Source organism: Hylaeus anthracinus, unplaced genomic scaffold (assembly GCF_026225885.1).
Source record: "Hylaeus anthracinus isolate JK02 unplaced genomic scaffold, UHH_iyHylAnth1.0_haploid 2, whole genome shotgun sequence".
Taxonomy (NCBI): domain Eukaryota; kingdom Metazoa; phylum Arthropoda; class Insecta; order Hymenoptera; family Colletidae; genus Hylaeus; species Hylaeus anthracinus.
In genome coordinates this window covers 7,196,907-7,223,965 of record NW_026534838.1, presented here as the reverse complement: position 1 = coordinate 7,223,965, position 27,059 = coordinate 7,196,907, and the positions used below count along the sequence as shown (strand labels likewise).

The window sequence follows — 27,059 nt, the reverse complement described above, 5'->3', positions numbered from 1 at the left end:
GGCTACGATATGAACGGACTCGACAACTCAACGAATCTAAAAACTCACGCGCATACTCCTCGATAGTTTTTTCTAACTCTAAATTACTTTCTTCATTTTTTTTTCGAATTCACAATGGGATTTCGCGAGTGTTCATTGCGTTCATTCGAATCAGAAGTATTTGAGAGCCTCTGAACGGATGAGATGTCCCCTCTAATTGATCGAAATCTCTTCCAATTTCTGAGAGACTCTATACCTGTTTAACTAGCAGCTGAACAATGCAGCACTCAAACCCATTTGATTTAGATCACGCTTCTAATGTTTCTCTGTCGTCAAAATTCGTTTCTAAAGCAAGTCTGGTCCTATTGCGTGGGTCACCCTGTACAATATCAACTCGACAGAAACGAAGCCATCGTTAACTCTGCAGGAACGTACTAAATCATGCCCCAGATCTTCCTACTAACGAAACTAGTGACTGCAATAATTTATTAACCATTTAATAACCTCCCCTGAGAATAATCCAGCAAACGACAGAAACGGTTTGATGACAAGATGAAGAGTCTCGTATTTTAGGAGCTTAAGTTTTCGAGAATCGAGCGGTCGTAAAATAAGAAATTGAGTAGGCAAACAATCGACTTTCCGTAGGAAATTATATTTTCGTCGGATGCCGCGAGCAGGGACAGTGGATAAATAAATTCCCCGTCGTTCTATTTTCGTCCAAGAAGTAAATAATTCCCGCTGCTCTTGGGATACCCGCCACAGAGTACTCTTACAGAGCCAAGACTCGCAGCCGGACGTTTTTCTGGTCCCGCCCGTGACTGCGCATGTGCCATCCAAGAAGCGTCGTCGTGAAGATAGCTGTGATTAAATTAGGAGCGAAATTCGAACGCAGACTTCGTTATTTCATTGTAAATTTGCTACGTGGACACGTGTGACGCTTGGACAAATTTGGTTTCGAGGTCATTTTTTAAGGAGATTTCAGGGTTATTGCTATTGAAAGAAAAATGGAATTACATTCTTCCTTGGCATATAACAGCATAAAAAGGAATCATCGACCCTCGATAACGGTACCAAATTTACATTTTATGTGGCCTTAAATATGAACGTGTACCAAGTTTGCGTAAAAAAAGTTGCAAGTCTGTGTCAGTGGCTAGAAGGCAGTGGCACGGCGTCGCGAGGGAGAACGCGACGCTGGGTAGTAGGTGTCAGGCAAATTCTCGACGTGACGTCGGAATAAGCGGCAGTGTCGCTCGACAATTGGCAATTAGCCGGTTCGGGCCGCTGGGTCAATTGGACCCACGCTTCCAGCTTCGATTCGCAAGTCCGGTCACGTCTTGCCGTGAAATTACTCGTTGGTACACGCACCGTCGACGCTGTCCTCAACGGGTAACTTGAATTGCTCTGACCTGCTATTGGGGGATACATCCTCCTAGACGCGTTCGACCTTCGTTACTCAAAGTCATCTATGTAAGCTCTTATCCATCTGCGAGTGCTCGGATAGACGTAGGCAAAAGTTTTACATAAATATGAGGATAAGGATAAGGATGATTAAGGTACGTAAGCCTGAGGATGAGGATGAGGACGAGGATGAGGACGTGGACCAGCATGGCTACGAACAACGAGGAGTGATGAACGATGATAACGATGGCGATGGCTGTAGTACGATGGCACTCTGTTTTTGTTCCGAACTGTACACGAACACGAATAAAGCCAGGCAGCGATGTGGCAGTTATGTGTGCTCGCGAAACGACATATGGCAGTGCTCCAACAAGTGGCAGTAAGAACGTCGTGCGTGGTTCTTATGACCGCGTGAACGTCGTCTATTGTGTAGCCTGACGCGTGACATTACATTCTTCGCTTCGCGTTATCGTTTTTCCACCGAAAATCGCTCCTATTCTTCCTCTGCGTTTCATGCGTTATTGCCTGCACGCTTTTTTGTGTCTTTTGTTATCGAATTAGCTGTAAAAACATAGTAGTATAGTAGTAAAAACTAGCTCCAGACGGCTTTGATGAGAGATGTTGGATACTAAGCTGTCCTAGGTAGACACCAAACTAGGTAGGCAACCATTGATTATGGGACTTATAAGAGCTCGATTCTGAAACTACTATGGCTGTATCTACGGAAACTGGATCCTGCAACTACTGTAGTTCCATCTATGGAAGCTAGCTTCTCGAGCAACTGTGGCACAACCAATGGAAGCCAGCTCTTGAAGATGAGGATACGAACAGTGTTGAGTTCATTGCACCTAATATTCCACCTACTCAAATTAGTCCTGTTGAAACGTCGAACTTCCCTCTACATCTAATAGAAGGCGCTGTAACCCTACACTGATTCACCACTTTACGAGCATCGCGATGATTTCATCGGCGAACGCCTGGCGTCAGTTTTCAAACAGCAGCCAAGAAATTCGATTCGTCTTGGCTAAAGCGAGGTTCTTCTAAACTTTCTAAACCGATCGAAAGTATTTTTCTCGCACGCCCTATCGATATCCGTCTTGGTAGAAGGCACTACAGGAGAGAGCCGCACGAGAAATACACAATTACGAGTGGAACGTGACTCCCGCGAAGGTCAAGGTGGACCTCTTCGAGCCTTGCCAAGAAATTCGCCTGTTCCTTCCAATCCCTATTGTTCTTGGCAACTTGGCGAATCCGCTGATTATCTACCGTGGCTACCTCGAGTCGGAGTCGCGCCGTGGAAGAGCGTAGGCAGAGTATCTGATAAAATCCGTTTTCGTATCGGTCAGGGGAAAGGGGATACGCTTTGTTCTTGAATTAGAACGCTGCGACGAGGGAATTCGTTTGAGATGATTCGGTAGAAAAGAAATGTTCCGTCGACGACGACGACGACGAACAAAAGAGCATCGATAGTCAAGCAAGAATTTGGAACGCTTTCTTAGTAGAATCGATGTTAAAATGAACTTTTGAAATCTTTAAATAATCGGTGTGTTTCGTAAATGAAACGGTGATGAGACAGGATATGGAGCAACAAATCTTTCAAAGTTCAAAGAACGTGACTTGGCTGAACGTGAATCTTCACGAAAATTCGTCACAGATTTTAATCCATTCGATCTTGAATCTATTTATAGCGCTTGAATGACGCAAGACATCGTATTAAATTCAACATTTCACAGATTGGTGACGATCGCGTATCATCCAGTGAAATTTTAACAAATTTACCAAGCTCAGAGACGTTGGACAGAGAATGTAGAGGAAAAAAGAGGAGGTGGTGGGTCTTAGACGTGAAAAGGTACAAAAAAAAAAAAAAAGAAAGCGGCACCGTTTCGTGGGAAAAGGGTTGATGGACGGGGATTCGTGGTAGTGTCGGAAATTTAGCATAAAATTACATAAGAATGGCGGGTGGTTAACGAGACGCGAACCGGCTGGACGGGATGGCGGGATGCGCCGATTGTAATTCAAATCGCGACTTGGTATGTGGCCGCGTACACTCCCCGTCACAAGTTCTCGTCGTTCGCGAAAAAATTCTCTCTTTCTAGCATTTATCTATCACAGAAAACACCCAGGAACACCCTGTATACATTTGTCGAGAATTTAGAAAGAGAACTGTTCAACTTGAGGAAATACGCAGAGTCGGTATAGGTTTCTTCGGTCCTCTTTTTTCGAACGCTTCCTTACCAGCCGATGGGTTAGGCATTCTACTTTATCCTCTTGCGGCCACTGAAGATCTCGTCGTCTTCAAGAAATGTCGCTTTGACGTGAAATCGATTCAGCGCGGATTGATTTCGACGATTTTCGTCGATTCGACGGTGGTCATTGGGTCACATGTTTCGAGACTTGAGCGCGAATCATTTCAAACTTCAATTGATTACGTAATGCATATTTGTCAGAAAAATTACAGACTGGATTTTGTCATCGTTAACCGGTTTACATATCAAGACGGAAGAAGTTTCCACTTTTATCTGTTGCTTGAAACGTGTGGTTCAAAAGAAATGTCTATCCACTCCGATAGTTACACTTTCGCAGCTTCTAGCAGACAAAAACAAGTTCTCCATCTAACCAGCGCATAATTCCATTTGATGAGATGCGAAATTAGAGCTAAGAGCGTTGATTTATCGTCGCTTCACGCTTACATCGATTTTTCTCCGTTTCCAGCGGCCTCGACAGGCTCGCACGTTAGGTAAAATTAATAATGGACCTCGAAAGGGGGAAAGGTGACGGTCATGAATAAATTGAAACTTCATTGGGCGGGCAGAAGCCTGCGAAAAGCGTGGCCGTTGGATCATTAGCATGCAAATTTTCCAAGGGTAGCCCCACACTAGCAAACTCGCCCTCCTTATTCCTCTTCTTCTTCCTACCTGCTCATCGTGTTCTTTAGACGTTCAGTTGACAGAGACTCTGTGTATCCGACTTGGGTTCGTTTCACTCGACTCGTTTCACTTCGACGGTTCTCCGTGTCAGCAGCTACGATAGCGATTTCTTGGACTGTTATCTGAACCAAGGATTATCGATAACCGCTTATTCGAGTTACTCGACGATTCGCGCTGCGTTGGACATCCAACGCTCGATAACGGAAAGTCTTCCTCGGATAGAAACAGGTATTTCTTTTATCAATTATGGTGTGTTTCATCTCGAATTAAAATTTGTCTCAACCTGATGGACATTAGTGTTCTCAGGATAAAAGTGAACTTATTTCTGTGTTAAAAACTAGTAAAACATCAATTTATTCAAATTCTTCCTCTTGACAAGAGAGCAATAGAACTGCAAAGGGGTTAAAACATGACTGTAGTTAGAAAGTACTTAAAAATTAAATGTCTGACCAAGAACCAGCGAGTTTCGCGCAGCCCATGATCCAGGGATCTGTTATTCTTTGGAGAATGGAGACAATCTTGTTCTCTGTCGCCTTTTCTGTTTCCCGCTATGGCGTGCCGCCGCTTCGAGCATAGAAATTTGAATTATTACTCGCCACGGTCTCGTGTTTCGCGAATAAAAGCCGTCTTTCTCGGACCGTGGCGGAGGTGGCAGCTAGGATGGGATGGATAGGTGCGATTATAAGTTCCTGAGATAATAGCGGCGCGGTACTTTTAATTAAAAAGCTCCCGGCTACCGCGAATTACGATAATATGCCGGAAATACAGCTAGAGCGACCAGCACCGATTTGTCATTTTAAGGTCCAACTGGTTTTTCGTTCAAAATCGTTGCTGCAATCTCTTTTCTCTCGTTGTTATTCTCTCTGGAAGCCTATGGTAGGACTGGAAAGGAATCGACCCTGTTTAGTCAGGTTTCAATTACGATTAGCTTCACCTGCAATAGAATCGTGAAATGTAGGGCTTTGCTGCGAAAAATAATAAACGCCAAATAATGTACAGAAGAGATACGGTTTTGTAATAAAAAAAAAAATAGATACCTAAAGTTTCCTCTAATGAACATTAAATCACTTGACACAGTCACGCAACACGGACGTTGCTTAAACAAATATAGATAGGCAACGTTAAGAAGTGGAAGCCAGAATCTAGGGCTTGGATTCGGTGTGGGCGGCCCTGGGTCTGTTTGCCAGGGAATTAATTGGTTGGAAGAAGTCAGTTAAAACAGTTTAAACAGTTAAGCACGGTTAAATTCAGCCATCCTGGGTCGTGTGTATGCAAAACTCGAACAGGCGTTCTCCCCCTGGTCCTGGCCTGTCTTTCTGTATTTTCCCACGTAGAAACTTGGATCGTCGAAGTTGCAGCTTTGCCTGCGACAAGTTGGATCGGCAAAGTTACCCCTTCGGAACGTCCTCGCTTCTCCGGAGACGACTTTCGTCTTGCTTCAGAGCCAGCACGTTCTGAATCTGTCCCCCGTAGCCGTTGCACGACGCGACGTTGGGAAACGAGGGAATTGTCCTGGAATTGTGCGTAGAGGACGACGGGGACAAAGGAAACGCTTCCGGCGACGAGGGTAGCGCCGTGGAAAGTGGGCTTGAAAATTCCAGCGAGTTTTCTTGGTTTGTCTGCCTCTCCCTCCTCGTTGGGATTGACGTGATCGTTAGAGGAATCGAGAGAGCTGCCTTTAACGTCTTAGAGACGCAACGGTAGGGTGTTCTGGGTCTCTTGGTGAACTGGAGGGTGCCTACATCTCTGCTACTGTGTCACGAATCGCGACACAGATGGTTGTTACCCGAACAAGTTTGAATAAGTCTTTGTCTAGAGCCTTATGTAAATTGTGCTTGTCCCCTGCAACAGTTAGTGGGTGTATATGTGTTTTTTAAACTGTGGTAGATGAAATGGAATCGCGAAGAAAAGAAATTGAATTTTCTTTTGCAAAACGCGTTCGTAGTTCGGTAGGTTTGGTAGGTGAGCGGCTGAAATGCGATTCAGGATCGAGTTCTCGCCACAACTGGTGCAATTAAATCCCGTCACTCGGAGAATTTCCACCGCTGAAAGTGCACGTTCTCGCTCTCGGAGCATATTTAATGTCTCTGGCTTCCGGTTGAGTTTCCGGGACACGCAGTTTTCCACATTTTGTTGCTCCGATACACGTGTCCGTGCACGTGTGATCTCCGTTTCTTGCCGCGGCACGTTCGCACCAGTCGCGGGTAGCACGGCTCGCTGATAAAACACAGCCATGGAAATTTCAGCGACGGGGGCACCTGTTACACGTGTAACGCGCCTGTTACCATCGCCTGCGACACTGGCTGTCACCGCATTTTGTCCGAGCTGCAACTGGTACGTTGCTGCTCAGCCCAAGTGCAATACGAGCCATTCACTTGTCAAATCGATTCGCTCCGCAAAAAGTAGAGAGAAACTGGGAAAAGTAGGGGAGAGTGGAGTATACATTGATTTTAAAAATTGTCTTTAAAATATCTGTGGAAGAAATAATAATTGATGCTGTAATTTTTGGAGAGTGACTAGATTTTAAGTAGGTACGTATGTGGTGCGAGCTGGTAGCACGTTGACGTTTTCATGTTGACTTTGTTCTGTTTGTTTCAGGTGAGTTACCTCCCCGTTTCCTGAGGGACCAAAAGACTTTTCATGGCAAGTCGGTGAGTTAAGGCCAAAAGTTTAGTAAGAATCCCTCCCGTTGGGGGTTGGAACTAGGGGTGTATTCGAACATGTAAATACTCAACGTATTCGCAGCCTGAGACATACACTTTTAGTTTAAAAATTTCAAATGATCTCACCTCGTTTAAATTTATTATAAACATCTCAATTCCGTAGTGAAACACACGATTGTTACGAATGGTGTATCAATAATCGCAGAAAATAAACGAGCCAAATAGAAATTAATTTGGAACTCGATAAAAACGAGTTGTTTAGCGAAGAAAAGAAAAACATTCGCAACCGTTACAGAAAATTTACCGGTAACGAGCAAACGGCATTGTCTGTTTCTCTCTATCCCCCCTTGGAAGGCTTGTACTTTTTTAATTCGACCGCACCGGTTAATTAATTGTCGTTAATTAGCGTGTTTCCGTGCCTCCTTTCCCTTTCTCGCGTTACATTAATAATACCGCGGTAATGTCATTTTTAATTACGCTCTATTACGTCGCTCTTTTATTACGCTTTTGCTCGGCACGTTTGGAAACATTTAATTAGCCGCTGGAAACGGACGTCCGAGGTAGCAGCCGAGAAATAGTTAAAGAAGCAACAAAAGCGCGGCGATCAAATACATTTTCCCAACGATGTCACGCACGAGTACCGATTTTGTATCGAAATCGTCAGTGCGCGATAATTATATTTCTACAGCAAGCTGATAACTTTTATTTTCGTAACTTTCTGTTCGTTAGAGTAGTTTATACAGTCAAGTTTACATACATTTTTTATCTAATTGATGCTTTAGTGGATGTATTCAATGAAAAGTTAAATTTGGGTCCATGTCACGTTCTTCTAACGCTTTTATGGAACTGTGCGCCGTGCGATTGGGAAATCGATGGAGCCGTGTCGAGAGAGCCCACGAAATTCTAAATAACTGATCACACCCTTGAGGATCAGTCACGAGCCAGCTCATTCTCGTTTCGCGACCCCTTTTGCCAACCGAACAAAGAGGCAGTGGCCGGTCTAGAAGCATTACGCATTTACAAAATGAAATTGCGTTCCTTGGCTCGCGTGCCACGGACCTGCGCCATGATTTTTTCATAAGCTTCTCGACTTCGTTCCTCCAGCACGCGGTACATTCAACTTTATTCCGTGGTTTTCATTTCAATCTTGGATTTGGTAGTTCAAAATCGTTTCAAATGCTTTCAGACACAATGTCACGCATGAATAAATTTTTCTCTCTAATCTAATTTCCTGAACTCGGTGAACAGTACTCATTAGACATAACACACCAGGGTTTTCAAAATACCCAGCAAATGAAAGTCTCATCCTTTGTCTATGGATTTTAAACATCTCCTGCATTCTTTCTGTATAATCTTCCCTGGCGTTTAATCCTTTATTTCTTGTGACGAACGCCGCAAGTTCGTTGGGATTTTGAAAAGGATGGAAACGAGTCCCAAAAGAAAGGAAGGGTGAAAACTAAATTGTTCCATTGTTCGCCACGAGCAGAAGGACAGTGGGAGGTTGAAGGGGGTTGAAACGACAAACGACGGTGGGAGGGTGGCCTGTGTGTGGAAATTTTCCCCACCTGTTGCCGAACAATTCCCATGGAAACGAAGTTATGGCCACGGTTTCCGCCAGATAAATACCACGTACACGCGCACGCGTTCCAGGTACGAGCATACGAGGTAACGAGCACGGGACACGGAACGACATGTTTCCCTGCGACGACATTGCTGGCGATGTTCGCCGAGAAGCGTCTCTGCTGACAAAGGGCGAACTCGCGTTTATTGTTTACGTCGACAGAAAAAGGATGTTTAGGTGGACGAGCAACCACGAGATTCTTGGAGGGCCAATCCAATTAAGCGCCATACTTGATCGAATTATAAACAATGAAAATTGATCGAGAGAGGGGAAGATCAGACCTGTCTCGTTGACCTTTCGTTTGTTGCTAGTCTGTGTGTGTACCTGTACACAAATCTCAGTGTCGCGTACTGTATTCTCTAAGGTTCACCTTGGTCAAAATGGCGTCGAATTCAGAGTGTTAAAATGGCGTCTAGTGTGGCACCTAACCAATAAGTATGGATCTGTGTTTCATCCATTATTTCTCCATACGTTTCCCGTTCTGACCGGTGTTAATTGCTTTCACGATGAGCGGACGACTTCAATTATTTCTTCCTTTCCCTCCACTTATTTTTATTTTCACTTGTCTGAGCGCCAGATATGCCCAACACCCATGCTCGCGGGAGTGGAAATGCGACGGGATAAAAAATCTGGAGATTTTAATTAGAAGGCTCTCTCGTTATCGCACCGAAGATCAGAGTCATAGCATAAGGGTTGTCGTCGGCGCTCTGCGGGGGGTGCAATATAGGAAAATCGTCAGAGTCTCGACTATGCTTGGGGGTCGTCATCCGTGAAACTTGCCATCGAGCAATCCTATAAGTAACGTCGTTTTTTGACACTCCACGTGTTATTTTATCTATTTATGGGTGTCTCTAATACAGCCATATTTTATTTGATTACCAATCGCCATTTTGCGTGGGCGTTGCTGGAATTATGGCAACTGTTTTGAACGAGTAGTGATTTTCGCTTAATTTATCGTCCTTCCGTTGTTAATTGGCGAAGGGATCCCAGTAAAGATTAATTTATTCACGACGCGAATTAGCGGAGCGAAAATTTCGAGAATATTTGATTAATCTGTTTTTGCATAAATCTGGTTTGTTATTATTAATACTAGCTCCTCGTTATTTTGTATTCTCCATAAATACACAATATTGGACGATATTGCGTTTCACGCGTAGCTACGTCAGAATTACAATTTTATGTTATTCGGGAGTAGCGAGAACCAGATTTCGTAGTGATTAAATTATTCGAACACTGAACAAACGTCGGGCTTCAAATCCTCTAATAAATCTGCAACGCGCTTATGGAAGAAATATTACGTGCAACTCTTGTCGATAATTGAAGCTGAGTTGTTTACTACCGTTTGAAATTTCGTCTGATTACTTATGGATAATATACACCCTTTAGGCCAAAAATAATTTCGTCTTTTTGTATAGTTCAGGCTTATTATTATAATTCAGAGATATTAATTTCAATTGCATCTCGAAGCTTCAGATTGTTATTCCAATGTTTTTGGGAATGTAATATTTCGAATTAATAGAATACAAAGTAAAATCCACACCGGTGATCAAAGATTCGGAGCAGTGAATGGCGAATAGAAAAGTGAGTTCCCGCGTAAAGTCAACTCTTGTCCCAAGAATGCAACATCGATTCATCCCGTGGCGGAAGACCGAAGAAAGAGATATAAAGCACGGAGCGGTGGGTAAACGAGTAGAACCATAGCTGGGATGCTTTATGGGCCAATAACAGGGGCGTGTGTCTTGTCGTTGTAAATTATTAAGCCAACCCTTCCTCTTCTGTGGCCGATAAAGTGCGCGGAGCTGATATCTGTGGCTCTCCTAAGCTGCAAGACCGCCCCCGTTACGTCTATGGCTGCGAACGCTACGGACAGGAAATAACGATTAAGTCCATGTTTTCAGCGACACCCCATATGTCCAGTAAATCATCTCCACGGTCCAGCCGCGGCGAAAGCTTGTAATGGATGTTTCGAGAAAAAGTTTAGAACTATTTAACCTCCGAGTGATATTTTAGCTTTAAGGCCAAACAAAGTAGTGGACGTTTGAAAATATTACAGCAAGCCAGGAAATAGGTGACACTGTTCCATATATAAAGGCAGCATCACCAAATTTCAGACGGAGTCGTCATACATTGGTTTAAAAGAGAAAAGGGTAATACTATTCGTTATTCGAACAAAAACCATCCGTCTCTCCTTGTTCACGGAACGTTACATCACCTCGCATGTAAACTTTCCATTACTCCAGTTTGCATAATTCATTTGCATTCTCCTTAATTAACCAGTTGATGGAAACGAAGCGAGGAAATGGAAACGAAGCTTTTCTAACGAATATCAAAAGACATACTCTTTAGCTTAATGGAATTCGTGGCTAAGTAAAAATAATTCTCTTTGAGGACGAAGTAAGAATCACGTGAAAAATGTAAGTAGGTGAAGTACGATATAACGCAAATGGAGGAAAATCGAAAACACTCTGGAGACGACGTTGAAGCGTCCCAGGAGAATTAAATTCAACCACGGTTTTCCAACATCCACCTGATTTCTCTGTACACGCAGCTTCTCCAGGGATTCGAGGAATAAAAAGCGGTCGTATAGGCATAGAAGGCTAAATATTAAAAACACTTCTCCATAAATGGCCAAGCATCCATAGAAATTTCATGTTTGGATTTAGACGGAGATTAACAACGCAGACGTACCAATAGAAACAATATAGCAGGATGGCTGAGACATCAGTCAAAAATTTCAGGAGGTCGTAAGAGGGTAAACTGCGGATTCGCCACGCAAAGGAAGCTATTCCCTGCACGCGGTGCGCTTTTGAAAAGCCATCAGCGTGCAATAGAGTCGTGCAATCTCAGAGTTATGCTCGTTTCGATTATTCTCAGGACTTGGAAGCCAAGAAATACGAGCTGTCAGGCCAAGGGTTCTTTTGTGGATCCACCTGGCTCGCTTCTGACTACAAGGAATCATCTAATCGTTACATCTTTCGTGTTCACTCCCATTTATGGCACAAACGACGAGCAAATAGTTTCATAAACTTACTTTTGACACCCTGTACATCCGTTATTTCCTCGTAGATCAAATTTACAAACTCAATTTACAAACCTAATCCTCCTTATTGACTATAAATCGCTGGTATTAAAGTGTTCCATTCTGTGCATTAAACAATATCGGTCATTTTCTCGTAGATCGATTAACGGACCTAATATTCCTTGTTAGCCATAAATTTCTCGGCAAGTGGCAGGCAAGATTTCAAAAAAGGTCGTGACACTACTTTGGGCTAAATTAGTGCTCCGTTCTAATAAAGAATTAACCTCAACGCCGTCAAATAACAAGAAAAAGTAACAGGTTTTCAAAGAATATCCAAATATCAAGTAAAAAGGGCCAAGAATTAATTTGCAGACCTAATGAAACTCATCTGCCCGGAAGTGGAGTTAGAAACGGAGATCAATGAGGAGGGTAGCAGGATTCCTGTGTAAGTATACTCCAGGGCGAAAAATAGTGGATACTTAAGTGGCAGCTAAGAAATTGCGGCCAAGCTCGATATCCGGAAACGAAATTGCACTTGGAGCTGGCAATCGTCCGGTAATGGTCGACGTGCAAGCTGACTTTCGCAGAGTGAGAAGCCGCAGGTAACTTGCTAGCTAAATCCAGTGAGATGCAATCTCCAGGAACTAACGAACCACATCTAAGTGCCACCGACACTCGACCCGAAGTTCGAACGACGCCTACGAACTCCCTTTAACCCCTCTTCTTCCTTTTCCACTTTCAATCCTTCCATCGGAGTCTTTTAACAAGGTCGGGACGCGAAATCCCAGAAATATTAGGAATCTTGTCCCGTTCGCGGTGCCTCTGCATCCTCTCATGTGTTGTACTTGGCTGGGAAGGTTGTACGGTACTTGGGGATGCTTGTTTCGTTAGGAATTTATTTTATCAGGCGTAGAAATGAATCCTGTGTGTTGTAGTCTACGATTAAGTGATCATTTTTCTATTTTTCTAGCGAGTTCTAACAAAGTTGATTTCAATAGACACAAGTTCTAGTGTAGATGCCTCTAGAGTTTGCACAGTCTATGTGTATCAGTATGTCATCGTGTCCTAGCGTCCTAACTGCTTCCGCAGCGTCAAGTTATCATAGTTAGACAGATTCGTGCATTAGGTGGTAGGTAGCATGGTTTCTCAGCAATTAAGAGCACAATCAGACTCCCAGCCAGCTAGCGACAATCATCAGGAGCACTCAGTCTCTCGGTAATAGACAGCCGACCTTAGAAGCACTTAGCCTACAAGCAGTTGAGGGAGCAATCCGATTCAATTGACATGGTTACTTCAAACTATCGTAATCACCAGCTTGTTACTTTGCTCTTTATCGTGATAAACATTTGAAACTCATTCGATTCTCAAATATTTGAGGTAGCCTTCGAGTGATTCGGGTGAAGCCACCTTATGGAGTAAGCAAGGCTTGACGAGGACACGAGAATGAACGAGTATGTCCAGTCGGAATAACAGTAAGCTTCGCGACGAATTCTTCGTATCCTCCACCAAGTGAAGCCCACCTCTAGACCAAGACCATCTAAATCCTTGACAAGAAAAGAAGGCGATCGATATACTTGAATTACATCTTCAATTTTTAGCTAAACGGTGCCGCGCAATGCGAACTTTCAAAGAGGACACATTCAACTCAAAACTTAATGGTTCATCCCCTATATGCTACACTTTAGGTCCTCTCAGAAGCTTTCGCTTAAGGACCTTTCCAAACAGAGTCGCAACACTCCCAAAAACCGCTTGAATGCCGCGCGTTCCACCGGTTGTCTCCTGTTAATTAAGAGAAATTGCTATCCCTGTCCTTACTCCAGACAAAGAGACGCTTTGCCCGATAGTTTGCAATCACTTAATCGCAGAAACGGAATAGGAAAGGTGGGGAGGACAGTCCTGGGAATGTTACTTCTCGCCTGGAAGGAAAGACCATAGCCCAAGTGGAGTAATTACAAATGCTAAAATGGGAGAAACGTCATACCGGCTGAGGATAATGGACACCCAAGCCTGGCTATGGGATTGAGACGTTTTTTTACCGTTGCGCCAGTTTGGTAAAATGTGAAACCTGGTATTCCCTTTATGGTTCAGGACACTGTGGTTGGTTCTTCATCGTTGTCAAGAGTGATAGGATGTAACAAAAGATGTAGAAATTTAGTAGGGGATGATTTCCGTCGCGTGTTTTAATCCTACCCGTTAAAACTGTGAAAAGTGATAATGAAACTTTTGTTCCTGGACTAGATACATCATCTAACATTATGGTTACGATTCACGGTTCAGTGGCGAATCCCTTGCTGTGCTCGGCTGCAAGTGGCTCTGGAAAAACTGGCCACCTTGTCGTTAGTAGATTTCAGCGTGAAAAAGCTGAGCTTAATTCTAATACAAACATCACTAGCGAGTCCTTGGCTGCGCGTGCACACGAAAAGCACCACGACGGACCATAAATTAATGATCTTCGCCTAAGTACCGGAGATAATTTAACGGGTATTAACTAACCCCGGGCCTGGCGTAACCGTTAAAGCTACTCCAGCGGCGCGAGTGGTTTATGAACGTTATTAATTAATTTGTATTTGTCGTCCATCCCGTAATCGTTGCTGCCCGGCGTCGTTAATAATAATCAGAATAATTATAACGATAATATTACTATTAATATTACTATCATCGTATAATGTTATAGTTTTGCTGCATTGAGGTTAAGAAAAACATCAGTGTCGAACGAAGATAGAAAAATAGAAGAGAAGTAAAATAAGAAATTAACGTACGCTAGTAAAACTAAGTGCATATACAGGGTTCTAGGTACTATATCCTAGAAGCCCAACCTGGATTTAATAATGTCGTTAATTAAGCAAACTTTGAGTCTCATTACGCGAAATATAATATAGTTTCCATAGAAAGTAGACCATTCCTGTTTGGTGGGCGATCGTTAAATATCAATTGCCCACTGATCAGATCGCGTAATTAAATATGTTAACGTTTAATTGCATGTAAACGCATCGGAAACTGACCATCGATCCGAGTGGCTGAAATTACTTCATCGATAATTAACGGGGAACCCCATGGCGGTGTCAAACGGTATATTACAATGGAGAATTCATACAGTCCTCGTGGTGACACTTTTTGGTTCTAATATTGCCGTTGACACAAATACATAAATGAAGCTTGTCGTGAGTCATTTTTAAAATCAGTAAAATCAGTCTCGCGACTGAAATCCAACATTAACGCCAACGACACGCTTCCAAAATTGAAACAAATCACGACGGATTAAACTGCCGTGAAACGAATCGGAGGGGGGGGAGGACTGTTTGCTTTGACATTAATTTCGTTGGCATCATTACTCCGTCGTTCCCAGGGTAACTTGGTTTCGATATGGAAAATATTTCAGTCTGCCCGATTAACTCCCTGTAAGCCATGAGAGCAGGGGGTTCGAGAACGCAGGTGCGTGGCCAAGTTTTAAAATTTACAACCGCCTACAAATTTCCACGTCGCACAGGCCGTAACCGGATTAATGGAGAAGGGTTGGGGGGGGGGTGCAATAAAGGCTACCACCACTATCGTTAATATTAAGGGGCACTTAAGACGACCTCCTAAGTTGAAACATCGTCACCAACAGTGATGCTCGTGTCCTGAACACTACAACAGTGAATCTTCTGCTGAAGAAGTGTCTCCATTTTTATAACAAATAAATACAAGTACAACAGCACGATAAATCTGAACCTCGCGGTTTGGAAGATGCTGTTATAATAACAAGATATATCCAAGAGTCGATTAAGAGTCAGAATGTTACGTAGAAAGAGGAACAGTCTGCTAAACAAGGTTGCAAAGCTGTTGGTGAATAATTCCTAAGCCTGGACGCTAATCAAGCTTTTAATCCTGCCAGGCGCTGAGCGGCAAACTCTCAGCAATAATTCAGAAACCGTGCCACGAATGTCAAATGGGGCACCGAAAAATGAGGGAAACACTATGGACTGCTGTTGTACGCGAACCGCTCATTAAATATCCACGGTTCAAGCATGATCGCGAGCACCGTTTATTCAAATGTTAATTACCAATCGTTGTTCGCAATTAGTAATTTAATGGGAACGCTACGAGCTCGTGATCGACGTGAGATTTGGGCATTGCGAATCTACTTTTTTCCTATCATCGGAATATACCACAGAACCGCTAATGGTCACGTTTAAAAGTGTTCAAACGATGTCACCGTATTCTCCATTTCAATTAACTTTGATTGACTATCCAGTCTTAATTGACGAGTTAGCCGCTTGCTGGACCCTGAATTAATTTCTGCAGTTAATAAAATCGAAAATGCGCGCCTGGTCTCGTGCTTATCGACGCGTCTCGCGGAACACTCGTTGGATTTCTGTGTAAACGATCGACAGAGATCCACGGAGGGACAAGGATCGACGATAACGGTTATCGGCCAGTTTTCGCATGGTCTCGCGTTCTAGCGCGTTCGTGAAAATCGAATTGCTCCGCCGTGAATAACGAACGTTGTTGTTTCATTGAATTATGTTTACCCTATTGATTGTTTTATCAAAACGTTCCGCCGCGGTGTTCCTTCCACTGATCCCCCACGAAAAGGTTTTGTTTTACACACCTTTTGAGTTAGGTTTCGCGAAAATTAAAGCGATTGTTAATTTTTAATTACTATTTTCAGAATGGCATAACTTTTATGTTTATCCTACTTCTCTTTGAACATAGAACCAAACGTCCCAACGAATCTAATAGTTGTTGCTGCACCTTCCACCCCGTCGCGAGTCGTAGTCCCAGCAGCAGCTAATAGTTAAGTAGAGATTGTCTGAAGACGGAACTCGATTATTCGACGATTGTCCCAGCAGTCTCCTTAAATTCGCGGGCAACAGGTTCCACGCGGTTCCGCGCGATAGTAGTTCGAATTGAATTCTGACAGATTGCAAATGCGATTGCAGTCGCGGCACGTGTCGCGTTATGACATTCAAGCAGCTTTCGAAATGGGCCATTACAATCGGAGGGAAATCACCTGCCACTGTCTCTGCTTCGAATCGAACGAATACGTGACGGGATAAGCGAGCATTTACATTTACATCGCGACCATTCTTGTAAACAATAAACGTCTGGTTCGTTCTAATAATAATAATTGCGTCTAAGATTGAAATTAATCGACATAATTTTCATAAGCAAATATTTTATACACTCTCCATTGCAACGAATACATTTAATTTTCATGCTCGAAGCAAATGAAATGCGCCGCGTTTATCCGCAAGTAATCTCCTCTTAACGTCCATTCACTTGGTTCTGGATTGCTGGGGAAATTATCATAAGAATTTATTTAAAAAAATTGTCAAAGAATATGAAAAGATCCCCGTTTGATGTTCAGCGAAGAAGGGAGAAATCCTGCTATTCGTTTCGACTAAAGAAACGTCCCTTCGAGGAAAATTATTTCACAAATTCTGTAGATTAACCTGCGATCAACGACATAATTCCTATTCGAGCGTATCCCAGTTTATGAAAACGAGAAAGCTCTTTGCGATCGTCGGAGTTCCGTCTACTTCAACGTTTCCCTGCATCTCCGCAATCCTGATATTCAAACACCTCAATAAAGTAATCGTGGTCTATTAAAAATTTCCCAGAGCATTTCCGCAAATTTCGCCGAGTTGGCGAAAATCTGTGAAAGAAGGATTGCACGCGACGTAAATTCCCGTGGAATTAAAAGATAAGAAGGAATTGAATTTCGTTTCCCTTGTCCACTGTGTCGGAGGAACGGGCTGACCACGAAACTCAACACAAAGGACATTACGTTGTACTCAACGCTATATTAATAAATCAATATACATATAGTATATTGCATAGTGTATCCTTTAGGGATACTGAACAGAATTTTGATTTTTGTCTCAAAGTTCGATTACAGACGATTCTTGGCTCGAAGACTGGACAGTAGCGAATTTGACCCGAGAGCCACAGGTGAAATTTAATATCGGTTGAGAAGGATAGCGTCGTTGGCGGATCTTTATGAGGCGCAAGCTTAATTACCTTCAGTGTTTCAACCCCCTCCCCGTTCATCTCTCGGTTGGAGGCTCCTGCATCTTGTAGAAATTCACTATCACCGTGGTGCAGGGGAGTTGGCACGTTGCACAACCCCCAGCGTTCCTCCTTTACTCTTCTCGCACCCTTTGCAGGTGTCTCTTCCCCTTTTTAACCGTCATCAGACCTCTCTCCTTCCCTCTCGCGTCGCTTGGTTTTCAAGGTTGCCCTCTTTGTCTCTCCAGGTAGCCTCGAAACATAATTAAAATTTTCTAATTAAGAATTTCGATAAGGAAGCGAACCACGCGCTCCTCCCGCAAAAGGAAAGGCTTTGCCGTCACGATACAACCTCGTCTTACTTTCCTATCTCTTTTCGTTTCAAGGCCTATTCCCTTTCAACCCCTCGTCCACCATCTTGTTCTCTATATTGTTTTGATTTTATATAAGCGTCCTGCGATGGAACCTCGATTAAAAGATTCGATTTCAAAATTAAGTATTAATAAATTCAGTACTACATTACACGTTTCTTTATGTAAACAAAGACAAGATCTACGTGTAAACAATTTAGAGAAGTCCATGCTCCTGAGAAATGAACTTTTATCCATTCCCAATCTCGATAACAAAGAAATATTCGGGATATCCACGCGTTATCCTGCTTATCTGAAATTTTGGATTCTCATTGAACTAACATAATGCCTCCTGCGCTAAATAGACGACGTCACGCGATTGGAGCAGACTGTTTCTGCTTGATGTATGGCAGAGCGATCTGACTGGGACGTAGACTTAATCGGAATAACCGAGATTCCTAGCTCCAGGACCTCCAGCAGCCTCTGGAGTACCCAATTCCAGGTTAACCTCGTTCGTCCTGGTAACTAAGTGCCGCAATCCTGTCGTGGATTCTCGTTTCGAAACTTAATCGCCCCCACCGCGGCGTATCGAGATTTCGCGTGTCGAAGAACGATCATCGAAGAACGAGCCTCTCGAATCTAACAAATTGCATACCTGCCTTCGCAACAGAAACATCAATAACCCCGTGCAATAACGTCGCACAACGACGCAATATTTTTTCCAAACCCCCGGCAACTGGTTCGAGGGTGCGAATACCAAAAAAAAAAAAAGGAAAACGCATTTAGCAGAAAGTATAGTTGAATCCAGACACGAAAAAGTATCGTGGCAATTTATTTGTTCTTTCAAGAATAGTCTTGTTGGTGTTCATCTCTGATCGGTTTGAAATTTTTGATATTTTTGGAGAGCTTTCATACTTAGGCGGTGACATCATCCCTCAAAGCGTGCAAATACAAATAGTTACTTTCCCTTTTGAACTATTTCTGGTAGTGATCGTTGTATTGATAATTAGCAATCAGATCACCCATCACAGAGAGGGCATTAGTGTGCATATTTAACCCACGTTTCGCGTTTACATTGATTTCTGTAAACTCTGTGAACTCTCGAAACTCTGCCAACTCGTATGAATATCCATGGTCCAATTAGAAAATTGAAAAGGTAGCGTGTAACGCTCATCGAACTCGGGATTTACACGATCACAATCGAAGACCGCGAAGCGTCGAGGACGAATAAGAGCGATTTGCCACACGAATAGCTTCGTTTCGTTATCACTCCATTTTATCCTCCCTTTTGCGGAAAATTGGATTCCGACATTAATTGAAAGCCAATCGAATCCGATGAATGCGCCCTCTTTTGCCTACTGGAAATCCTAGCATTCTCCGCTCCCTTCGTTTTTCTCTGTCCTCTTATCTTTCTGTTTTTCAGCATTCTTCAAATGTTTCCCACATCAATTTATCGAGGAAACACACTAGAAAGGAAACCAATAAAATGCTGCACGCCGTAACAAAATTAACAAAGTTTATGAGCTCTTGAAAAAATGGTTTACAATGTTTCCAATAAAAAAAAAAAAAAAGAAGAAGAAGACCAGACATGCTTCTGAAGCATTTTGAATGCTGGCAGTTTTCAAATCCCGACCCTGTAATTTCCCTAACAGTGCCTTTTTGAATTATTACGGCGATATATACAAATTTCGGTCAATCTGGTATGGAATACTCCATGTGTAAAGGCACAAAATTAATTTCTACATCAAATATATTATAATTGACGTGTACGTATAAATTGACTCACGTTCAGATGACGTCAAAGTTTAAAAATACATGACCCGTTTGAAGTCGAGGGTCGATGTAGCATAAATGGTTGTGAGAGTCATTGTACGTAGAATCCTGCCACCCACTATTCAGGCTGGTAGCACCACGTGCCATCTTCGTGAGAAGCTTAGGTGCTGCGCGAACGCGTCTCACACCCCGCCTATAGGACTGGCAAATCGAAACTAGGGAACTACTTGGGGCAATTAGTAATAACTAATTAGCCGTCAAGGACAGGGCTGGTCGGCGTGCGGCGGATGTAGCGGAAACTTGCCAGCTCAGGGCTGCATCAGCGACCGAGGACGCCAGAAATCGCAAGCTGTCGTCGCAGTAGCGTCAGTCCGACGCGACCAAACGCTACGGCTCGAAGCAGTTATTCTTAATTGGCTGCTTACAAGTTCGAGATATGCAGCACGACGGAACTGCGCGCCTCGGTACTCCCCTAATAGTGCAACTTCCGGCTAGGATTCTCGTTGCCTCTTGTTGAGCTGCTCTTCTCGAAAAGTCATGGTATAATTCTTCCAAATGCCACCTTATACTTTTACCCTTGGACTCGAACATAACTTTCACAGTTTTAATAGCCGCCAAAAGATCCATTCAGACATTGTTATTTTCTAACAATCCTAGAAATAAAGACTTCATTTAGAAACTTTCAAGAATTAGTTGCAACATAGTTGTAACCATGTATGTAAGTTCAAAGAGCCATTCAGCAGTGATCGACGTGTTCGTAGTGGGTTGTTGAGACGATTAACCGCCAGAAACAGTCTTTCTGGAGGATCGATCAATCCAGTTCGACCCAGACAATTGTCCTAGGAACGAGCAAGCAAGGAAAGAGGAAGAACTGCTTTCACGTCGCGACGCAACAAAAGACACGGCCGACGATTATTTTATTTATAGACACGCTAATGACCCTCGGTAGAAGGAAAAAGTCTCGGCCAAGTCCGCTCGTTATTTCCTTTTTCTCTGCAGCCCTTCCGGCTCCTGCGCGTGGCACTCTTCGTCCCTTTAATCGCCGCAGACGACGGACGACGATTTGGCCGTCGTTCAAAACTCGACGCCATTGTTTACGGCGCTCTATTATTTAAACGGAATTCAACCCGGTTCGAGGAGCATCGCGGCGGAAGTTCGGCTAGGAATTGTTTTTCAAAGACTTCCACGCGCATTCTGATAAATATTGATCAACCATACCACACGAACATGGTCGAGTTACCATTCGTATAATTTTCACTGACTAACTAGCACATGGTGGAATTTATATATTTAGTACACTCCTACTATTTTGGTCCACTCCAGATTTCCATCGCGTTCGTGGCAAAGATAGCTTCCATTCTTGCTATTAGGTAACACCACCAAATTCTATAGTATAAAGACTATAGGAAATGTAACAGACAGAAAAGTAGCAAATTAACATTCTCAGGGTCGTGTTAATCGAACGAATTGTTTTCAATGGACTATAAAGCGATTCTGACAACGAGTTAAATAAAACTTGGGTCAATCGAGTCGTAAGAGAATACACCGGTAACTTCGATAATGCCCTTTGAATACAAACTATCGCGCAAGGTAGATGGAGCTCGTAAAATAATTACCGATCAATCGAATTAGCGTTAATCGAGTAATTACCCATTAACCGAACCGTACGCCCATGATCGTCTGTACCATGCTCATACGCCAAATAAACCTAACGGGATCTCGATACCATTCATTTTAATCTTCAAACATTCTGTTTAACATCTCGCCGATACTTTCATGGAGCCATACATATATTATACAAGCCCAATTTATATTTACATTTAACGATTAACTCTTTTTTAAAGGTCCGCATTTTAGATTGAACTTTACAAATACAGTAAGAGAAAGAAGAGGAGGTTTTTCAAGTTAAGTTGGATCGGAGTTGAAATTTTTCGCAGAGATTTTAGTTATGCAAATTCTTTGGGAATATTTGGGGAAGTTTAGTCAGTATTAAAGTTTCAGACAATTGCCTAACAATTACAAAAGCTTTTACTGTTGGGAACAGTATTAAATTATGAATAATAATGTACTTAACTTGGTAATGGGAATTTGATTGTTCTCTCTTTTGAGAAAAGGGCTAAACCACGGGAGACTTAATCGTTGAACGTTTGCTGAGATGCATTCAAAATTTTAGCTCCATGCTGCTGGTATTTAACGTTGAAACAATCTTTGAATTCTGCCATCTAAAACCGTTCTTAAAACCACTGAAATGAAAACGTCTGACGTCAGGAGCGCGTCCCACGCTATCGACAATCCCAGCATCTATTTAATAAACCAGGAGTCCAAACGTACTTAACTGTAAAGCTAGTGTGTACTAGCCAGGGGCAAGGTTGCCAGGTTGCTCCAGCCGAGCATATTCATACCGGAATTCACGACCGTGCCTAAGTTCGATTCCTACCCCCATCCATGATGGAGAAACCGCTGGTAAGAGGCGCCCAGAGAATTCTCTGGATCCCTCAGGTAGGGCTTCGCTGGCTCCTTACACCCCTGGCGCCGTTGCTGCCCCTCGGAAGGCGACCAAGCACTTGCAGAGTTAGTTCATATTTATGGATCAGGCGTGTGTTGGTCTCAGGGATGATCTTCGGTCTCAAAATATACTTTAAAGTTCCTTTAACTCTTTCCACTCTGAATTTTCTTTCTATTTTGTTCTCCACTATTTTGTGTGTATTCTTCGTATGAAATACAAGTTAAAGACCTCGAGGACCAAAAACTTGAAGACTCGCTAAACTTCATAAGCGAAACTAAATTGGCTAACGAACTCCAATAACTCCATGTGAATACTTTACACTGCTTAATTATAGCATATCTAGTTGATGCGATATTTAATTCGAATTAACACTTGATCTACCAAGAGCTTATCTATAGTATCCTAGTTCTCCTTTCCTCAGATGTGGAGGAAAAGAAGATTCCTTGTGCCCCCCCCCCCCTCCCTTCCCAGTTGTAGAAAAATCAGCATAACTTGTCCAGGCATCTGACTGCAAACGTGAAAGTAGCATGGTTCGGTAATCCGGCAACAGGTACGCCAACCTCGGCGTAACGACGTGAAATCGGTGATTCACAGAGTCGCGCTGGGACCAGATGAGCAGGGAAAATTGGGGAACCCCGGACGAGGAGAGACAGAGGCTCGGCACGGTCGGGTGAGCCGATAGCGCAGCTCGTGCATTGGCTAAAAATGTAAATTGTCCCAACGGTGTGCAACCTCGCTCGTTGGAGCGCGCTCTCTGCTCAACGGCTGTGAAGTAATTGAAAACACGCGTCATCTCCGGCAGCGATCGCCGAGGGGTTCCCCGCCGTGTCGCGTCCGCTGGTCATTGCTTCCTCGACTTCCGATGCCAACGGTCAGTGCGAGGAATTGTTTTGTAAAGCGATGGCTATAACAAACCGATCGATAATAGATCGATATGATAGATTTGCGATGACACAGTCATTGTATCGCAAATCCTTTGCATCGTTTGCCAAATATCTGGGAGGAATGAATAAAATAAGAACAAAAATAATAGAAGTTGTTGAAGTCCATTTGCTTCTATTTACGCAGTCCCCTTTTCGACGTTACCTGAACTTGCTAGGGACTTAAATCCAGGCGATTGGTACCGAAATCACAAAGCTCGTTCGTTGGGTCGAAGCTAATTGCAAAATCGAGGATAGGCGTTCGCTGATGACCCAGGAATCCGCCGAATCCTGGAGGATAAACTATCGTGATCTGGGATGAGGAGCGCTTTCCTTGTCGATATCAAAATGAGAAACCTAGGACGCATTAATGAGTGCAATCGGTCGCCTGTGTACGCCAGCTTTCAATGGATCGATACACGTTCGTGCTACTAATTGGCAATCAGTGTACCTGCATTAGAAATATTGACAGTGACGCGTGAATGATGGTGCGCTGCGGACGTTTAGTGTGATTTTCTGGTAATGATAGAAGATAATGACTGACGGTTGAAACCGCAGGAACTGAAGCATATCAGTTCCGTTGTTCTTCCAATCGGTGTACGTGATTTAAATAATTTAAGCTTTAATGGACCGCTAAATTACACTCGCGTATGTACGCGTTTTCTTTTGTAGATAATCGGTAGGGACTCGACACTATACACACAGTACTGTATAAAAGAAAGTCAATCACCGAAATTCAAACGAATATTAGTTCATAGAGGAATTACCGATTCTTATCGAAATGGCGCCCTGCTTATCAACGTAGTATTCTATATTACCAATTCTATACATTATCTTTCCGACTGAGCACAGTTTTCCCTTCTCCGCTCCACCCCCTCATATCTCAACAACTGCGAACAGCAACGCGACTTGTGGCGTCAGAGCATGTCACGCTTAATTCCCCAGCTGTTGAATTTCTTTTTACACAAATTTTTCCTTATGCTGTCCGCGAGGTATTACATCCACCCCTCCCCCTCCTACATCGCTCGTTTCTGACCGTCTTTCCGACCCGTCAGCTTCCGCTCGAGAAACGCCGGTCCGTGTTTTATGCAAGCCTCGGGTTTTATGCAATGAGACTGCAATATCAAACGCCGCGAGAGGCGAGCGAGCAGAGTGCCGCTGAATAAAATATCCTACCCTATAAAAAAAAGGGGGAGAGAGAGAAGACGGTAGAGTGAAAAAAGCACCGTGGCCCTAGAGGTAGGGATTGGGCTGAGAGTCAGAGCCATTCCGATTTTAGTATTTCGGTTGGGAACCATACTGCATTGTACACAGACATTTCCGCTATCCTGAGCTATTGTGGTGAGTGGAAGAATCGTGCAAGTTTTTTTTTATAAATCCTGTTAATTGACTCACTGAAAGGCTCAAGACAGACACTTGGAGTTTGACTGTATTCCCTAAAATTGACCTAAATGTAGAAGGGTCAAGTTGACACACCTTGTAATGTTTCACCTGTATTCGTTTCATTTTAGTTTCCCTTTAAGTTTTGCTCTGCATGTAAATACAGAAGGTCTTAAGTTCTCGGTCATTTCCAGAGAAGGTGAATGGTGTTTTTGTTTCCCAACGAGCATCTTCTCCTCTCATGTTACTTGCTGCTCGCTTTTTTTTGCGAGAATGTTGTCGTCGTACCACGGCTGATTAACTTCAGCCAGTTTCGTGTTACACTGCTCGCGACGGTGGCTCGTGTCTAGGAAGTTTGGCACAGGCAACTTGGCTTGAAACGAGTCACGATCCTCGTCTCGAGCGTCGTTACTTTTTCGACACGTAACTAAAAGTCTGGTTTACTTTCCTCAGATATTAAATATAGAATATAACGGACGGGAAGAACAGCTATCAGTTAAAATTCAACCCCCTCAACCTCTCATAGAGGAAATTCGATACAGGAATATCTAGGGGATGATTTGTAAGACTTTCGCAAATTCTGTGTATGTAAATGTATCTATGCATGTATGATTGTATATGTTGAGTTCTGAATTGTTTTATATGTCAGGTATGGACGTCTAAGTATACATAGAGCATCAATTTTATTTAGTTGTAGGACAAAATTCTTTGTTAATGTGTACGCATGTTTGAACGAATATTGCCCTCTGCTTTCTGTTATATGCCAACACGCGAAACACCGATGGAAATAAATTTTTGAAAACTGTAGTCTTATTTTCTTCAACATTTTTGATTAAATAAAAGTCTCATCAAATTCGGTAATGACCATCGACTGTCGAGCATACCAAAGTGGACGTCGCTAAAGTCCAGAGTGTATCTTCGTCACGATTCAAGAGCAACAGTCCAGTGGAAATTAAACTGGCCTAAGCACACTTTAATTAGCCGTGCAGCAAACAATCAAAGCATTGAGCCAGCTATTTACGTGAAAAGCGTGCGCGTGAATCCGACTGAACGGAACTGCCGCGAATCGGCTTCCACAGGAAGAGCCCGCTCGATGCGTTTCCAACGAATAAAGATGATTTTCGGTGTTCGAGCTCGTGATCACGTAGCACGGAACGCTGAGCCTCTCTAAGTGTTCTTCAATTACTCCACGAACCAGCCAATTAAGAACTTAATCCGTCAAGATCAGGATGCGGAACGTGCCACGGGTTGAACTAACAACGTAGCCAGAGAAAAACTGAATCTGAAGCAATTCGAGCAATTGTTTAGCGTCTCGATTATTTGTTTTGGAGACCAATCGGAATAAACAGGATCGATATATATCGCTAAATATATATATTTGGCAAAGATTGCACTTCCTCGTTGTTAAAAATGGAAGAAAAATTCGCCAAAGCAACGTAGACGACTATAGAAAAGAGTTATAGAAAAGGGGAAAAGAAAAGTTCGGACAGTTTGGAGCTGAACAAGCCGAAGTACCAACGAAACACTCAAGGAAATAAGGGGCGGAGATCTCGAGTTTCTTTCTGGGAATTGCATGGAAGTAAGACAATAAAGTGGCGCGTAAGGGAACATCAGAAAAGTGAATTGCTGGGAGGTTACCGCGAATTTTTCTTAACGTTAAACAGCATGAGGGTCCGGATAAAGATGAAAAGGAGGAAGAAGGGCGGAGGGTGGAAGAAGTGGATAGTTTGGTCGAGCACAGAAACAGCGTGGAAACAGGGTGTTCACGGAAATAGAGATTTCGCGGAAGGTCTTACGTCGGATTTGCCGGTTAAGCCGCCTCGGATCGTGCTGTTACAACGTTTCTCCCTGCTCCCCTGGCGGCGAACACCGTCCTTCCCTTCTCTACATCCGCTTCTCTAACTCGTAGATCGACGACGGCCACGTGACACCAATCTAAGTTTCGAACCCATCCTTCAACCCCCTCGCTTCGACCCTGCTCTTACTCGGATACGTTTTCCAGAATTCGTCATTCTCATTCTTATGCGAACGATGCATTAGGCGATTGCGAAACTTTTGTCCGTTTGGGTATCGACGATGTCCAATTCTTATTTTGCAATGTATTAGATCCAAAGAAAATGGTACCCTTATCGAGCGTCCGAGCACTAACTATACTCAGCGGTAGAATACAGGGTCCTGTAACAGCCGGCTAGTATGTTGACCTTCTCCGCAAGTACGGCCATGAATACGATCAGGTTTTGACCGGTCACGTGGTGTGGAATCCCATCTGCACGGGTTCCAATGGGGTTCACGTTAATCTTAATGGATTAATTTCTTAATTGGTTGCCAGGGTATAATTGAAATGGTGTCTGGCGGCGGGAGAGAGGGCTGGTGATGAAACTTGAGGGCTGCAGACTCTCTCTCCGCTGCTGGTTCCGGATCGCTGCGAGTTTGGAACAATGTTTGCGCCAAGCGTGTCGCCTTCGCCGGAGAAAAGTTCATCGGTAGATACCTGGAGCCGTAGTTCCGTAGCCTTTGTTACACTTTCTGCGT

The 27,059-nt window shown here is 43.3% G+C and overlaps 1 protein-coding gene across 6 annotated transcripts in view; it reads left to right on the top strand.

Annotated features, from left to right (window-relative positions):
* Positions 1 to 27,059, top strand: part of LOC128893105 (polypyrimidine tract-binding protein 2) — a 265,695-nt gene that overhangs the window by 71,540 nt on the left and 167,096 nt on the right. The window lies entirely within an intron of this gene.